The 16,862-nt window shown below is 42.2% G+C and overlaps 1 protein-coding gene across 3 annotated transcripts in view; it reads right to left on the reverse strand.

Moving 5' to 3' along the window:
- Positions 1-16,862, reverse strand: part of rreb1a (ras responsive element binding protein 1a) — a 52,813-nt gene that overhangs the window by 33,305 nt on the left and 2,646 nt on the right. The window contains exon 2 of one of the 3 annotated variants that reach the window (XM_057322204.1): positions 127-216. The exons of the other annotated variants lie outside the window; for them this stretch is intronic. The gene's annotated coding sequence lies outside the window, so the exon portion shown is untranslated. The remainder of the gene's footprint in view (positions 1-126; positions 217-16,862) is intronic. 3 annotated transcript variants of the gene reach the window in all.

Here is a 16,862-nt window from a genome sequence, read left to right on the forward strand (position 1 = left end):
GCAGTGAAGATGCTGAGAGGTTGCGTGCTCACGCGTACAGGCAGCCTCGGGTCGGGGCGTACAGGCAGCCTCGGGTCGGGGCGTACAGGCAGCCTCGGGTCAGGCCGGACGGTTAAGTATATTTACCCGTCCTCAGACGAGGTTGTATTACGCTGCCGTCGCTCGGGGTGGAAGATGGACGACGGCGCGCCTCACGTGTCAGCACCACTGCTCACACTGCAGGGAGACCACAGAGAAGGAGTTTAATATGCATGCCTATAAACACACACACACATTTCATTCGAGATGACAAAACAATGAGGGACTAGGCACAGACTTTTGACCTCGAAATCTGTTATAAAGTAATAAAAGCATTGCAAAACCTGCTGTGTTGAATCACGTCCCTATGAAAAGGCCCATCCCTCCCCTTTCAATCTCAACGGCTGGAGTTTGACCTGCAGTCAGGTTACATTTTAACTTATGCCAAACTCTCCCCAGATGCTGCTTTGAATCAAGTCAAGTTACTAACTATCTTTATTTCTCCACTTGTCAGAATCTCCGCCTGCAAGAATGAGAATTGGAAAGGGCATCATTCAAAGCTCTACGCATTGCATGGTTGCTTATTAAATGTTTGGGTTTATAAGATGATGCTTTTAGCGTTCACACTTTTGGACTTTTTTGCAAGATGGACAAGATTTGCAAGATGGCTCACTTTGACTGCAAAACTCTGAGCTCCACTTGCACCATTATTCATTAATTGTAGCCTACTGGATGCCCTTTCTCCTGGAAAATGTACCTTCTTGACTACAATAACTAATAAACATCGTTCAAAGGCAGGCATTTATGGTAAAAGTGACACTAAATGTAGAAAAATATCATTATTATATATCATAAATTATATATAAACAAAACATATTTTGCACGACTAAATAAACAGTATGCAAATAGTGGTACAATAATATTAGCAGCAGTTAAAATTGAGCTATTAGCATTTTTATATGTATTTAGCAGTTTAAAACTTAACAGGCTAAAGCAAACCTTCCTGTCAGCGGATCCCAGCTGCATGACTAAGTTAACAGTTACAGGACTTATTTATCACTATAAATTACATTTTCATTCATTTAGAAGACGCTTTTATCCAAAACACATTTAACATTTTGTCAACATGCTAAACAGTACTGCCTAGTTTACCATGTTACTAGGATGATTAAAGCTGAAGTGAGCATGGGAGAGAATGAACAACGTGAAATCATTTTTATTTAATAGACATAAAAACAGACAGTTATTGGTTAGTATGTTTTCAGTTGTTTTCAGAAAGTTGTGATGGATGCTGCAGCTCGGTGGTGACCTGCGATACAAGAGCAACCGGCCGTCTCCATTCTTCCGTTATTAGTTGTATATTAAGGATCCAGGAATGTTTTCTCCACTTTGACTGGGATTCACATCTGCTTTTAAAAAACACGATGTTGTCAAGTCATGTAACGTTACAAATTTCGACCGACTTTCCCACTGTGCATGTAAGTACATGTAGGTAACTTACGTCTCTGTGCTTTTATAGTCGCGAATCGAAGACCCGTCAACTCTGAGAGAAAATACGAAATAATTGATCTTCATATGATATATCGGGCCACCTCCCACTGTGTAATACATTGCGGGTGTGAAAAATATTCACCAAGGCTGTTTTAATGGTATTTTGAGTGTGCTCCCGCGACACCACTTTAATTGTTTTACACCGGCCGGCTAATAAATCAAAAGTCAAAAAGGAAGTACGTCACATCATTTACTTCCGCATTCAAAAATAAGGTGGATAGAAAATGTTAAGAAACATCACCAGTTTGATGTTCAATATTAATAGTCATTATAAGAATTAATAACATTCCGAAAGTTAAGAAATATTCATTTATTCTTCAGAATTGATATCGGCAGATGTCGCTCTGAATAATTGGCTATCGGTGGAGAAATTTAGTATCGGTGCATCTCTATGAGAATCATTTGTCGAATCACATTCGACGAATTTGCCATCAGTAAGCTGACTGCAGACATGATGGAAGGATACAGACAAATACAGATGAAGAGGAGGAGAGTTAAGTACGCAGAGTTATCCTCTTTGTGAAGGAGCTTTTCAAGGGAAGAGGAGACGTGCAGAGGGGGTGATGGAGTGTGTTTAAGCGAGAGAGAGAGAGAGAGAGAGAGAGAGAGAGAGAGAGAGAGAGAGAGAACACCTAACTGGCTCAAGACAGATGACCATAAAAAGTTCACAGCAAAATTTAACGCCGGTGGGGGATGGAGAAATGATGGCGGCACGAGCGAGGGAGATGGAGGAGAGATGTTGTGAGAGAGATGGAGGAAGGGATGAGAGACGCAGGACGAAGATTATCAGATTAGTGGCTGGTAAGACTCCCTAATTGAGAGGCAAAGAGGCAGGTATAATGGGCTGGGTGGAGGAGACATTTTAGGTTGCTGTGGTCTTTAGTGTGTGTGTGTGGATCTTAAGCTCCGTCTCTGTAAAACACACCCAGTCTTGTGTGTCATCTTCCATGTTAAATCGCTCCGATAATGATAACAGGATACTGACCTCACCGACTATTACTGGCTTTGCGTGAATCGTGCAACAGTCATAGCAAAGAGAAAACAAACAGAGAAAAGTGAAGAAATAGTGATCGGAAAATAGGGTTGGGAATCGAAAATCAATTCCAATTTGGAATCGGAATCGAAAGGCTAGGAATCGGATCGGAATCGAAAGGAATAGGAATCGGATACTTGAGATTAAAATTTGAATTCCTCTTATCAATTCCTGTGTGCATATTTTCAGAAAAGTACATGCGTTGCATGATCTGTTGATATCTCAATAAAAGCCCTTATGAAAATTATCGATATTTTTTACTATAGTAAGCATAGTTTAGCTATAGAATTTGCATTAAAGCACAGGAATCACAAATTAACCATAGTTGCATTATAGTAACTGCAGTTTAACCATGATGTAGTTCAACTATGATAATACAAATTGTAATAAATCAGAAAAGGTGTGTTTCTATGTTTAAATATACACAAAACGGTGCTCATAAATATATATATATATTTTGCAAACAAGTCAATAAGCAGACTAAATGACCATACAGGTTGATATCTAAATGTTTTACTTCAACTGTGGAATCGAAACTGGGAATCGATAAGAATCGAAGTCGATAAGCAGAATCAGAATTGGAATCGTAATCGATAAAATTGAAACGATTCCCAACCCTATCGGCAAATGGTAAGATCAGCATTCTCTGATGCATTCCCCGACTGTACAGTAGTACATTTCACAATTCAAAAACTAAAATATGATAAACAGAGAGAGAAAAAAAGGGCACAAGTTTAAAGTTGAATGCTGGTCGATAGAGAATGGGAACGTGACGTCCGTAGCACAATGCATCCTGTGACTTTGGGACACCGACACTGCAGTAGAGACTGGGAAATAGTGGAGGTAGAAGTTTACATTTATATTATACAGTTAAAAACACATTAGACTGTAGAACGCTTGCTGTGTTATGAACTGCCATATCTGCTCTCATGACTGGAGGGGAAAACAGATCTGAAAAGAAGCGCAACTTTTCGCTTTGTAGCTTAGAAACAACACAATGGTGAAAGTGCAACTTAATGAAAATAAATAACTTAGTCAAATGTGGCTTTGTCATTTGTATTTATTATTACATATTCATAATTTCTGAGAAATGTGAAAATACGTTTAGAAATATAATTTGTGATATAGCCCTTTGCGTGCCCTCCGTGTCCATAAAGGAGCGCTCCTATGAATGAACAAGGGATTCAAATATTAGTCCATTTATTCTAAGCAAGTGCAAGCAGCTCTTAAAAAATGTTATGTAAATAGAGTAGTTTTTAACTCTGGTGATTTCTATTTGTATGATGCTGTGCGTGTCCTAACATGGCGGCGACTGCCCAATGCAATGCACAATGACGTAGATTCCCAAGCTCTATAGCACCGGCTACACTGATGTTTGCTTTTAAATGTATAAATCGATCAATTACTCTGTGTGAGTTCGAAAGAGTTTAAACAGCTGAAAACAGTGTCAAACAGATCTGGCCTGTCACAAACCATGTCACAAGGTCACATCATTAGCAGCATGCCAGGATTCGGTCGTATTTAGGCTAGGTCCCCCGTTCAGTGAGCGCAGGTATACGCTACATCCATATTTGGGTTAAACATGTTTGTGTAGGCACACCATGTGAATACCTCCACCTCCGTTTGTGAGCATGAGCACTTCAACGTGTTTGTGTGTGTGTGTGTGTGTGTGTGTGTGCGTGTGTGCGTGTGTGTGTGCGTGCGTGCGTGTGTGCGTGTGTGTGAGTGTGTGTGAGCGCGTGTGTGTGTGCGCGTGTGTGTGTGTGCGCGTGTGTGTGTGTGTGTGCGCGTGTGTGTGTGCAATGATGTGTGTGTGTGTGTGTGTGTGTGTGTGTGTGTGTGTGTGTGTGTGTGTGTGTGTGTGTGTGTGTGTGTGTGTGTGTGAAAGAATGCTGCTGCTCTGTTTCAGGGGCTGGATGACAGGCACGGACAAGTGCAGGAACCGACGTGTTAGAGAGCAGTTGGCACGCTGAGATATCGCTGTTTTCTGCCTAGCACATCACCCCGCAATATCAGTTTCAACACCAAGAGACGGAGATAAAACCCAGAGAAAGAAAGAGTGACAGAGAGGCACTAAAAGAAAAGGTTGAAAAAGAGAACTGATGAATGAGTGAAGAGTGCAAGCTGCAAGGTGGTGCACGCATGAGGTGAGAATCTAGACAAACGGGACGGGCCAGTTTCCTCGTGTGCTGCTTGAAGGACTGAGCTGTATTAACTGCTCACTCCCTGGCTTGTTTGCTTTGTTTCTAATGAACACCAGAGACAATGAGGGGGAGTGGGGTACGGGCGGAGGGAGTTACTAGAACCTGCACCACCATGAGGTCTCCTTATCAATGCAGACCCTACAAAACCTTGGCCTACAGAAGGGTGGATACTAGTTACCGCAGACGGCCCCATAGAAGACAACTGCTCATTGTACTGCTGCAGACTCACAAAGTTTGACACCAAACACTAGCTGAAAAATAAAATGACTATAGTCTTTATTTAATGTAAACCTAGGGCAGAGGTTTCCATCGATATCAGGACATCTTTAGGCTTGAATGGCTAATGTGTATTTTCAACCTGATCACAAGAGAAATTTTTTTGCCGGTGTTTTTTACGAGGTTATTTTGTATCAATTTGTACGGTGTGTTTTAAAGAGGAAACATACAAACGAGATACAACAGATCAAATTAAGCCACACCCATAAATCGAACTTCAGATAGAAATTAAAGGTATCAATGGGATGACAAACTAGCAACCTTGTAATTGTCACAAATTGACATTTGATGAAAAAAATCAAATAAAGACGAAAAAAGCAGTATTAAAATGGGACAACTGCACCATATTACTTTAGAGTAAATAGCATCGCTCCAACACTTTGGTAAGATGTTTCTTCAATCATGAAGTGCCTGCCATGCAATAAAAAATAAAAGGATGGAGAAAACTAAAATCATCTGACTACTCAATGTGTGGCAACATGTGGAAACTCCAGTACAGCTTGAGTTCCTTTTACAGCCAAGGGCTTGGTTTAGTACAGAAGAGTGTTTGCACATCAAACCCTGGTTGTTTTCACAGAATCCTTAGTCAGAATTTTTAACTTCCCATGCAACCTTGGGCTCATATGTTGACCTTAACCACGGACGATGAGGTGCCACCACATCCAGTTTTCAGCAGTTATATTTCATAGTAACATGAATGACGGAGGCAAATACAAAAAAGCACAAAGAAATGCAACTTTTCCAACCTGTTACAAACAATGACGAACTTTGTGAATACAAACAGATTTCAGGTATTCACCATCACCCATGAGGTTGACTATCACTCCTAAACATCACTCAACACCTGAGCATTCGTCATACCAGGCAGTGCGCTGTGCAGGAAGTGGCTTTCATTTTCAAATCAACTCTGGGACCGAGCTTGCTTTATGCAAACCAGCTCTGTATCTGTGCGAACATCTCAGATGCAGTGCATCTGTGTGCACTAAGGTATATTGTTTAGTCTGTACATGAAAATACCGTCCTCCAAAGGTTTTTTTAGACAAGGTTTTTTTAGACAGCCCCTTACAACAAAGTCAATGTTCAAGGATGCACAGTAAGATCTGGTTCTTGTTGCACATGTGTTTTTTTGTTTTGGGGGGATGGGGGACCTCTTGCCCCAGCTGTGGTGCACGCACTGTAGTTCCTGGCTCTTCAGAGGTTAAGAGATGATGTAAACAAGCCTGCAAAATGAGGGGTCCTTGGCAACAGACGACTCAGCTGTCAAACCTCACAGGTGCCTGCGACAGGGACGCGTCTCTTACCATTCTCCTTGCAGGCGGTAAGTCTTTATTTGGGCCTGAACGGCACATATGGTGGTTGGGTTTAGTCGGACTTCACAGCGGGGTACCGGCTGACTGGTCACATGGCGAGGTTAGAGGACAGCAGAGTCTCGTATTTGAGCTCATCTCCATATCCATGCAAATACTGATGGGTGGAAAAGAAAAAGCAGGGTTTTGACACAAAAGAGAGACTGAGAGGCAGAGCGCTGGAAAGGTTCCTGTAAGCGAAGACAGACACTGGCACTCGGCTCGCTTTCTGCGAAGAGCTGTGGTGTGAGTTACAGAGGACTGCAGATGCGGGGTCCATGCTGAAAGATCAGTGTGCCATTGACAGCTGCCTGGAAAAAGCATACACTGTCCACCCCTCATTACAGATGGTGTGTGTGTGCACACAAGCTCGATCTCATAGAATATCTCTGTCCCCCACCAGCCTATCCAAAACAGGGCAGCCATTTTAGGATGTTTCTTGAGGGAGAAACAAGAGCCATGAATGAAAAGAATCGCAAGAATACATGAGGACCTTCTCAGGCTGTGGTTAAATGTGTGGGATGTAAACGCCTCTGAGCATCTAATCGCTTTCCCTCCTGTTGCTCTTGTTGTTGTGATCACTTTGTATGTAGCAGACGCATGATCCACCGGACAACTTTCATTCAGCTGACCTGCAAACCGAGTACAGAGTATGCATCTGAAGGCATGTCCAGCTGTCTTTTGCTTACTGCGATAATAGACTAGACTAGTCTTTAGATTCTGTCATTTCCAAAACACTACTTGTTTTCAAGACGTATTTTAAGCACAAAATTCGAACTTTTGAATCATCCATTGAAAAAAATCCTCTTGGGAAGCAGTCACATGGGAATTCCCTGGTGCATGGGAAGTGCTGGTCGGGGTGGCACTTTTATGGCAGAAAGGACAGAGCGGGCCCATGGCGTTCTCCTTTGACAGTTGTCTATCTGTGCAACAAATAGAACATTCATCGAAGGGCAACAGTGACAGCTCTCTCCATAAATCCAAGGGCACACAGTGGGCTCTCCAAACCTTGGTCTGCACACAGCTTAGCATCACTAACTACAACAAGTAAATCATCATTGGGTCCTGCAGATCTGAAACATCTAGCATAACTTCAGACTTAACCTTACTGGTGATGAGTAGAGGAGGCAAGTAAAGCTGAACAAATGATGCCCAAATGCTTAAAGTAGTGTTTTCTGACACTGCATCCTACCAATGAGTGATAAATTCATTTAAAGGGACAGTTCACCCAAAAATGTAGTCATCATTTAATCTCTTGTCATTTCAAATCTGTATGACCGAACAACAGCAGTGTTAATTGAATAGCATTGGTTTTGCGTCTGTACATTATAAGTGAATGGGTACCGCCATTGTTCAGTTACCAACATTCTTCGAAATATCTTCTGTTGTGTTCTGCAGAAGAAAAAACATCATACAGGTTTGGAATGACAAGTGGGTGAGTAAATGATGACAGAATTTTCATTTTTGGGTGAACTGTCTTAATAACCACAATTGTGTGTTTTCTTCTCGCTTTTGATTTGTCACAGTGGTAATCATATTGGTACAAAATCCAGCTTTACAATGAAACCTTTGCTTGAGAGGAACTAACCACACTGTGCCCTTAAAAAAATCGTACAATATAAGTAAAAAGATGCTTCCGATAATTTCACTCTTTTACGCACCGTTGAGGGATAGGTGTGGTTGTTGGTTTCACAAAGTACACTCTAAAAATCTCTATACACCTGAGAACACAAAGAGTCGAGGAGGAGGGGGTACCTCCAGGCCTTTTCAGGCCTGTTACTCTGGCAAGCTCCTACAAGTAATCCTGAAAGAGACCCACGATGCTGTTGCACACATCCTGTCCTTACTACAGACTGAATACACCAGCCCTCCAAAAGGATTCCCTCACAATTGTCCACAAGTTCAAAGCAAACGAAAACGAATAAACAGACAGTTAAGTCTTCTGTAGAAAGCTCCACAGTTATTATCTATCAGTATAAAGTCAATGATTTGCTGAGAATAACACACTATGAGTCTAGTTAGTCAGGTTTGGAGGCTGGCTGGATGCCACTCTTGGTTTTCCATCATCTGTTTGGAAAACTGGAAAAGGAAAACGACTGGAGGGGAGACTGATGTCCAACTAGTCAAATATCCCTCATACAGCACGTTATAATGGAGCTCTTTGTCAAGCAGAGAAGAATACAGCCTTCATCGAGCTGATGCTGTGACCATCTCTGCCGCTCATACGTGTGCACACACTACACATATTCAGGCATGCGGTGACCATGCATGATTTGTGAAACCCATTTTTTTCTCCCCTGCAGTAGAAAGCTTGTCAGGGTGAGAGAAGACATGAAGTTGTGAAAGCGCTTAACTAGACGGCCTAGAGCAGCTCTCTGATGTTATCTTCAGTCCCTGTGCATTCCCTCACTCCCTCTTCTTTCACTCAATCAGTTGTGCACCTCCCCTCCGGTCCCCTATTGGCTTCTGTTAAAACGTTAAATGGCTCCTAAGTGAGGATGCAGGCCAAAGTACAAGGCCAAAACATCAGCCAACTGGTGCTGTAGCGGCACTCACCCGCCCACCAAGTCCCCGCCTCCGAAAACCTGACCCACGTGACTCCCACCGGCCAATCGCAGCCTGAGCCGCCAGCTGTTTGCTATTGCCGTTTGCCTGAGTGACAACCAGGCTGGCGCTTGCAGCAGGGGTCATCCATCACACTCCAGCGCATGCTGACGCGGAGGGCTTCTCGGCTACGCTGAAGCGACTCCCTAGCATCACATCACGTACTGCCTCCCCCCTCCTCCCCTGCCTGAAATAAGAGTCACATTGTTTTTTGCCTTCGTACAGCTCCAGAGTTGCTGCGCGGGGTCTCTCTACATAGGCTGCTGCCTCAGGACACACTCCTACAAGGAAGCGATTCATCTGGAATGGGGGGGGGGTGGAGGCATTGGAACTTCAGTGATTTTGAAGGCTGAGTGTGTTAAAGTCCTAAATGTGGTAGCGTGGTGGTTAGCATCAGGCTGACCATCCTACGAAAGGCTGCAGAGAAGCAGTATGTGAATAAAGAACGAGTGAAAACCAAAAACGTCATAAAAGAGAATTCAAATTGAATTCAGATTTGATCTGTTGTAAACCAAATGACATTACAACCTAGAAAAGCAACGTACAGTTCCCTGCTGTGTGGCAACAGTATCCCTCACAAGATACATGTATTCATACTTGCATCCTTCCTTAAGAGTCAATGAAACATCAACGATCTTCATGACAAATGTGAACGACATTGGCTAATACATAAATTAAACAAAGTACACAAGCATGGCAGCAGTCAAAGGAGGGGTGGTCATTACAAACCAATCTCTTTTGAAATTCCATGACACTCTTTAGAGGCGTTAGCACACCAGCGTTTTGGCTACAGTGCCATAAAGGCCTCATTAACATCTCTATAGACTCCCTTAATGTTTGCCCACAGACTGATAAAGGTCCCATCAGATGTAAGCCGGCACCAGAGTGGGTACAGATTGGTGGGTGGGTGACAGCCTATGACACAGTGAGGCTCTGAAAGGATAAAAGGGGTAAAAACACGCAAGAAAGGACAATTACAACCTTCAAACAAAGGCAAACAGGCTTAGCCGAAACATCACATGGTTCAACAATGGAAAAAGTCCTGGTTTCCTCTACTCATTTTTGAGAGCACTGAACACGAGAGTTTCTTGGACCACGACCTGATTAAGCATTTAATGTTTAGCACTAACAAAAGAGAACTGAGGGAAACGCTGAAATGGCCACTAAGCATATCTTTTCCTGTCAGCTTTTTTCGGGCAAAATGAAGGCTTTAGAATGCAACCAATTATTGACGTTCTTCTAAAGAACAATTCTCTTCATAAGCACAATACTTATCATAATTATGAAAACCTGAAAAAACATCCAGTATCCACCATTTCCTCTTCAGCAGAGATCTAAAATGCTTGCACACAGTCTTGTGGGATTGGCCATTTCCTTAGAAAGGCAAGAAACTGAACTCTATTTTACATTATTTATTCACCAAATTTGCACATATCAGACCTGTACATACATAATTGTCTATATTGTATATTGTGTTTTTGCTGTTTTGTACATTGCCTATTTCTATATTATTGTATATTATTATTTTTTTATCATCTGAGTTCTGTCCTGTTGCTGTCTTTCTGTTGCACTGTGGAGCTTCTGTCACTATAACAAATTCCTCGTATGTGGAAACATACTTGGCCAATAAAGCTCATTCTATTCTATTCTATTCGATTCTATTCTATTCTATTCTAAACCGGCGGTTGAAGAACAAACGCAGACGAGCAGCTCGAAAACAGTTCAACAGCATCAGATGAGGAATTCAATAAATTTACCTCTGCAACATAGTCAATTTATAGACACGTTTAGAAATGTAAAAGTCAATAACAATACAAAAGAGCAAAAACGAAGCCCCAATTTAAGACGCAGGTCCAAGATTTCTTTATAAAAAAATCTACTACTCTTACAAGTTACCAACAGCCCACTGACCTTTTCAAGAATTGTGGCAGAATAAAACGACAGCAATCTGACAGGTAAAGATGTAGAAAGTTCCGAAAAAGTGATTTGATTTTGATATAAAATTATACATCAAACATCAGGGCACAAGACGTATTCTTCATCATTTAAAAGTGTGAGCGCTTTTACGCTTGTGCAGAACCATCCTGCATGAACTTAACACGGTTTAATGAAGATCATTTTAACTACAAGTTCTAATAGCCAATGTTTTGTGGCTTGAGCAAAGCAGCCATTTTGTCTGAGCATTGGAGGTTTTTTTAAAGTTCTAGTTTCACACAGACCCTTGATCTGGTATTCTGGTGAGCCAATCAACAGCCTGGGCTATCTTCTCTTCTCTTTGATTAAGTTTATTATTGCCATTGCTGGTAACAAAGTTCACAAGCGGAGGTCAAAGCCTCTGGTTAATGATGAACACTTTTTTGACAGACATGTTGTACGTGATGCTGATGATAGTGGAAAGAATGAGAAGGAAGTCAAGGTGTCCACAGTGTTTTGTGATGGCTAACTCTGATGAAGATATTTTGAAATGCGGCAGTTACTGTTCATCCCATCTTGTAATCTTGTTGGCAGGCAGAGACAGGTCAGCTTATAGTGCGTCAGAACACACTGTTGTTCTTAACCACAAGGTGAAATCCTACCAGACAAGAGCTGGAGACTGAGAAAAACTAAAGCTCATTGCTGTGCATTCAATACAAGTGATGCACGGGAGTACTGGTCTGGTACACAAATAACAATATATGCTTGTTTCTTTTTTTATGTAAAATTTAAATTGGTCTTTTTGTTGTTGTTAACGTTGTGTGAATAGGGTGAAAACTATAAAAAAAATTGTGACAGTTCGTTTCCATTTCACTATTTTTGCAGAAGATCTAATAACTGTAAAGCAAAGAAATGATTAAAAATCACAATTACATCTGGCGTATAATTATATTTACAAACGTATTTAATTTTCATTTGAGTGAAATTTGAGTAGAAATGATGTCAAAATGCAGAACACCTTCATAGTCCAAAACACATTTTTCCCAAGAAAATTCATGAATTCTTAAACATTTTGGATGACTGGGTGGGTCCCTCAGAAATATCCGAGCGTGCGGCCTTGCTGTGAAGGTGTTGAAGGAGGGCAGCGTTTCTGTCTGCTCATTGTGTACACAGCCCCTGATGGGAAAGGCCAGGTTTCAGGAGAAGAAAGAACCCTGCTCGCCGTCTTTTGTGCATTCTCCTCAGGGGCGCGTCAGCAGAGCCTGCCCCATTGACTCCTTGTTTCCCATGGGAGCCTGAAAGTGTCCCATTAACCCCAGACCAGTGAGGCAGACACACCTTTACCTTTTCACCTGACTGTTCAACTTAACAGCCCAAAACTGTGATTGAGGACGCACCTTAGAGACCCACTCCACCCCCTCCCAACCTCGCACCACTGCTACTGATTCCATCACACAGACGCTTTTATTTTGGAAACACTAGCAAGTTTATCAGCATCTGCTATCTTTTCTAATGCTGATGTCCGTAAACAGTGCAAGCGTGGCCTAGTCATATGTCAAAATAGATCGCCTCTCATCAAGGCGTAGTGTTCTCCTTTTGACCACTGGTGTGATGCAAGCACTTGTACATCATTCCGAGTTGGATTATGGGAGTCGGTAAGTTTTCGTGAGTGGCTTGGGTGTGGCTTTTAGGAGCCATTTATGACGGCATGATTCTCCGTTGTTAATCTTGCGTGATACGACTGACAGCGTCTTAGTCAGACTATCTTGACTGGAAATCTCAGATGATTCTGAACGTGTGTGAAATAAGATTTGTAGAGATATCGCAAGGATGTAGCAAAAATTTTGCAGCTCCTCGTTCCAAGGCATCAGTGAGAGTAAAAAACTGAAGTAACACCAGTGAAGTTTCAAAGCCATGAATTCCTGCCTCCCCTCCCCATAACTCACTCAATGTTCTCAGACCCCCTCCTTCACTCACTCCCCGTCTCCGCCTTCGTCCCAAGGCCAGTCCAGTAATCTCATCCTCCCATCCCCCCTATGCTCTCGGCAGCTGTGCAAAGGGATGCTCTCAGGTAGAGGCCCATGTGTTTGCACAAGAGTTGCGAGAAGGTGTGTGGCCTACTTCTTTACAAGCCTGAGGAACGGCAGGACTAAGGGCATGTGCTCCGGTCTCTGTGGATACGAGGTGTGTCCTCTGTTTGCAGAACAAACAACAGTACCTTTTCAGCTCAGGCAGGAGGACATTATGTGTGTGGGTGTGGATGGGTACGTGTATGGTTCGGTTTAGAAGACAAGGATGACTGGGAAGGTTGTTATGCACTTGAATTATCTGTTCCTTATCCATCGCTGGATAAACAGCTACAGGGAAGTTTAATGATCGGTTCTGCATGGGCCAACTTCAAATAGGAAGCAGTTTGCAGCACAAAACAACTTCTTACAACGTTTCATTGTGTTGCATTTAGCAACCAAAGAAAATGCGATTTTTAGATTATGAAAAGAACATGAGTGGTGCTCGCCTGTACAACACTTTTTGGCCACCATTGGCTACCATGGTCACGAAAAATGGCATTGGTAGTCAAAAGTGCCCGAGAACCTTTTGGTTTCCTACATTCTTCAAAATACTTTATTTTGTGTTCAACAGAACAAAGAAATTTATAAAACAATTTTCCCTATTTTGATGGTCAATTTGGTTACAAGCACTTTTCCAAATATGTTTCTCTGTGTTCATCAGAACAAAGACATTTATACAGATTGGGAACAACTTGAGGGTGAGTTATTGAAGAGAGAATTTTCACTGCTCACTGCTGTGATATTCTGGTTTCTATATGTGACTCAGATCCCCTTATTATACTTGCCCAGGCAAACACTACTAATTATCATATACATTAAACACAGTATACAATCTAAGGTACACAAACAACTTGCAAAACAATGACTATAACAGTCAAAAACAGATCTCCTCAACATGTTTGCTGAGCTGCACCGCAGGATTACATCTCTTCCCAGCATGCACTGCAGCTCTCAGGTAAGATGTCATTAAGGCAGCTCATCCTTTCAGGCTATATTTGTTGTCAGTCTAGTGGCGGTGTGGCAAACCAGCCAAGCGGACAGAAGCGAACAGCCACCTCTTGGCTTTCGGTTAGCGCCTGCCATAAGGCGCCCAGATTTGCACCGTTTACACAAAGGCCTTTCTGCATGTCCTCAAAAGTGTCAGATGTGGAAAATGCATGCACCACCCATTGTTAAGCTAAGGCAAAATACCCTTCTTGGGACATAAGGGAGCTCATGGTTTTAAATCAATCACACTGGAGGTGACGCAGCTAGTCGCATTAAATTCAGTAAGCTTCTGTATTTACAAGTAATGTAACAATAACAAAAAAGTAATGAAGAAATAATCAATTATATAATATCCGATTAAAGACATGGTTATGGCAACTATATAATGTGCATTATAGTGTGTCTCTCTCTCTGCACACATAATTAGGCAGAAACTGGTTCTGCGATGCTGTTGCCCTTTTTTTCCTTTTGAAAACCAGCCTCGGTCTGTCTGTTCCACCCTCTCTTCCCTCCCTCCCTCATTCTCGCTCCCTCCCTCAGCCAGCTCCACTAAGCAACAAGTGCTGCCTGTGAGTACCACCCCTCCCCCCGTCCCAGCCTCCAGAAGCTATCGCAAATCCTGCAAGCAACTGCCAGCTGACAAAACTGTTTAGTCAGCAAGAGAGAGCCAGGCAGGGAGGAAGAGAACAAGCAAGCTACAGGCTCGAGAAAACAGCGAGAGACAAGGCAGAAAAAGAGCCGTACATCACTTGCGCCACACTTTTCCGCCCGTCATATCGTTTCACAAAACATCTTGAGAAAATGACACGAGTTGAGGACGAAAGGAAAAGATCAGAACAAACAGATGAATGTGAAAAACACGGACAGCATATCATTAGCACGCTGTGGAGGTCTGTCCTTCAAGCTTTCTGAATCTCCAAGCAGGGAAGACAGCCAAACGGCTAAGTAACTATTGTTCGAACACTTCCTTCATCTCTTCCCCCTCCACCTCAGAGAAGAGGCAAGTTTCACTTCCTGTCATTCCTCTCATCTCCTTTTCTCAGCTTGCTGGAAACTCCTTTTTTTCTCTCCTGGCCCTGCCTCCCTCTCCTGTCCTTTCCTCCATTGTGGCATTCTTTCACATCGGTGATAACCATTGGGTTAGACTTTGAACTCTCAGCAAATACCAACCTTATTTGCTGGTTGGAGCAGCTCGGGGGAGAATCGGGGAAAGGTGATAAGACTGGCCACCGTAACAGGGCTTCAGAGGTGTTTGTGAGCCATTCGTCAAAAGGCAATAAGATGTGCTCAGCTTGATGACCGCTAAAATACAGATGATTGGGTCAGTGCTCTGATGAAAGGTTTGCCCACACAATCCTACAGTTACTGACTTTAACTCAGAATAGACTACAACTTACATGCAACTCACCCTTTCGATAGTCAACATAAGTGCATGAGAAGAAAATCCAATAGTTGCTTACAAATTTCTATATTTGATGCTTTAGCTATAGTAAGACTGACCACTTAGAAAAGCTAAACTGCCACGTTAGGCCCTCAATCCCTAAAATGACACATCTGTACTGCCCAACAACAATGAAGCATAGAGGAGGAGACAGAACAGCATTCATGAAATATCTGCATTCTTCTGACTGCATTAACAAAGTATAGGCGGTGAGGGACTTCAACCAGGACAAACACAAATATAGCTGGGGCTAAAGTGTCAGCACCCAACACTATTCTTGTAGTGACTTCCAGGCACACAAGTATGTTTATGTCATGTCAAATGAACCACTCATCAAACTAAAACACCAGTTTGTTGTGTGTCGGTGCCATCAACACAACTCTTAAAACAGATCTAAAACTTTATCCCATTGCTAGCATTCCTAAGTTGTCTTGGTGTGAATTACTTAAATGTCTTATGTCTTATGTTAATCTAGTGCGTATGCAACAATGCAGCCCGATCTGCTGGTCAAAATAAACGAAGGTAAAGAAAAGTGTGTCAACCCCAAATGTACCTTGGGGCTCATTTTACTCCATCTCTCACTCCATCAAATTTTTTCCCTGCCTCCGCTTCACGCCACATGGAGGGATGGAATATAATCTTATCTAAAAAAGGAGGGATAAATATAGCCTCCAAAGAGCCGGCCCATCAAACTCCTAGGCCAAAAGCAGGTCCCTCTACATCGGGATAAAAGGATGCACACTGCCTTTTTATTACGTATTTGAAAGGTCTCGAAAAAAGTCAAAGTAACTTGTGAAACCTTGAGAGAATTTTTATATTGTATATTAAAAAGTACATTAGTAAACTTACTAAATGTTGTAGCATTATTAAAGAATTTAAAAAGTATAAATCAAGTAGTAGTAGGGGGGTGGGGCGGTGGGTATAAACTAATCTTTTTTTTTTGTTTTCAGTTGATTTACTTTTTGATAACACTACAACACCAGCAGCTTGGCCTGGATATACTGTATATTGTGGTGTTATAAAACGTTTAGTGTTTGACTGCTGTGAAGGAGGTATCTTGGGAATTACAATAATGAATTTAGAGATAATGTCAATACCCAAGACACTTAAAGAGACACGAGGGAGGGAGACACTTTTAATTAGCCGTTGAAAAAAAATACCATGACAGGGCTCTAGACTGCGACTAAATGGTCGCATTTTGCGACTGCCAAACTGATCAATATATAATTTTTGCGTATTATGTTATTTTGCCCAAGCGGCGCATTCAGTCAGTCATTTTCGTCTCCTCTCCTTCAACCATTCACTTATCTATCAGTGCGCCCCACAAAACGTAATGCTATGATGAAGCGGAAGGAAACACATGTGTGTTACAGTATAGTGCGCAAGCTCTTAAAGGGGCAGCAGCATAATAAAGATCTC

The sequence above is a fragment of the Triplophysa rosa genome, linkage group LG23, assembly GCF_024868665.1.
Source record: "Triplophysa rosa linkage group LG23, Trosa_1v2, whole genome shotgun sequence".
Classification (NCBI taxonomy): domain Eukaryota; kingdom Metazoa; phylum Chordata; class Actinopteri; order Cypriniformes; family Nemacheilidae; genus Triplophysa; species Triplophysa rosa.